We start from the raw sequence: 1958 nt of genomic DNA, 5'->3' as shown, positions 1-1958 counted from the left end.
TTGGACATCTTCAGGGTCCCATTATTCTGCCTGCTACCGTAATGAGCATAGTTTGTAATTATTTATTCATTCGTTTATTAGTGTTTTGTGAGGTCTGTGATGGCAGGGGCCGGCCTTTACTGCTTTGAAACCACCTTTCCAAAATTGTGACTGAGACAGTGAAAAAGATCTAACTTAACTGATTTCACCTTGCTTCTAACCTCCACACTGTCCTCATTCATCCCTGGGCATAGGGTGAACTAACTTTGGAAGAAACTTAGTTTGTAGTTTATAGTTTAAACAAAGATGGTAACACCCCTTTCCTGAAGCAGATCTCCTTCTGCCTGGGAACTAGACTAACAATTGTCACAAGATTAGAAATTATGGTTTAGTAGGCCAGTGCAGTGGCTCACACCTGTAATCTCTGCACTTTGGGAGGCCAAGGCGGGAGGATTACCTGAGGTCAGCAGTTCAAGACCAGCCTGGCCAACATGGCGAAACCCTGTCTCTACTAAAAATAGAAAAATGAGTTGAAAGTGGTGGTGGGCGCCTGTAATCCCAGCTGCTCGGTAAGCTAAGGCAGGAGAATCACTTGAACCCGGAAGGTGGATATTGCAGTGAGCCGAGATCACGTCATTGCACTCCAGCCTGGGCGACAGAGCGAGACTCCATCTCCATACTAGCATGATGACTTATGTTAAAGAAGAAAAAAAAAAAAGAGGCTCCATCTCCAAAAAAACAAGAGCAAAACTTCGCCTCAAAAAAAAAAAAAAGACTTCACTTTTGCTGGGCATGGTGGCCCATGCTTGTGATCCCACCAGCACTTTGGGAGGCGGAGGCGGGAGGCTCACTGCAGCCCAGGAGTTCAAGCCAACAGTGGGCCCTATCGCGCCACTGCTGGCCAGCCTGCAGTGTATATATATACGGGGGCACATATATACACGTGTGTGTGTGTGTGTGTGTGTGTGTGTGTGTGTGTGTATATATATATATATATTTTTTTTTTTTTTTTTTTTTTTTTTGAGATGTGGTCCTCCCTCTGTCCCCAGGCTGGAGTGCAGTGGCGCGATCTTGGCTCACTGCAACCTCTGCCTCCCAAGTTCAAGCGATTCTCCTTCCTCAGCCTCCCGAGTAGCCGGGACTACAGGTGCCCGATACTACGCCCAACTAATTTTCGTATTTTATTACAGACGGATTTCACCTTGTTGGCCAGGATGGTCTCAATCTCTTGACCTTGTGATTCGCCCGCCTCGGCCTCCCAAAGTGCTGGGATTACAGGCGTGAACCACAGCGCCTGGCCAAATACTTTTCTTTTACTTTTGCATATTTTACAAAGCACACGCCCATGTGAGCGTATTGCCAGTCCCCTCGCCCCCGGGGACAAAGTGGGGTCCCTGTCAGCAAGGATGCCGCTTAAGTCCCTGGGGTTCTCCAGAGAAGAAGGCTCTGCAGAGCCATGTGCCCGGGACAGAAAAACTTTCAAAGTAATTCAACAAAATACAAACTTGTCAAATTACGTTGCAGACCTCGCGTGCGGAGCAAACGTGTGTCCACGGAATATTAGTGGGCACAAGAGGAATTCCTCCGTCAGCTACCAGGACCGTGGATGCCCTGAGGCCGTCACCCTTTCCCGGGATAAAGAGGGTGAGGAGCGCTCAGAGGCAAGGGAGGGCGAGGGGCGGGAGGGCAGAATAAGGAACTGAGGTAAAAACGCCCAGTACTGGACTACCCTCAGAGCAACACCCGGACAAGGCCTAAGGCAGTTTAGGGGGCTGGAGCCCAGGCTGCCAGCCCCGCCCCCAGCAGGCCCCGCCTTTCGCTGCTCGCCACTGCCCCCGTGGAAAAAAAAAAAAAAAACAAAACCGGTAACCTCTACCCGGCCTCCTCCCATTGGCTATGAGAGTGAGCGAAGTCCGCCAGGACCAATGAGCCGCAGCCACGGCATGGCAAGCGCCTTCCGGCCCGCCCCCGCGCGGCCG

This window comes from Cebus imitator, unplaced genomic scaffold, assembly GCF_001604975.1.
Source record: "Cebus imitator isolate Cc_AM_T3 unplaced genomic scaffold, Cebus_imitator-1.0 Scaffold1, whole genome shotgun sequence".
NCBI lineage: Eukaryota > Metazoa > Chordata > Mammalia > Primates > Cebidae > Cebus > Cebus imitator.
This window is presented reverse-complemented; position numbering follows the sequence as displayed.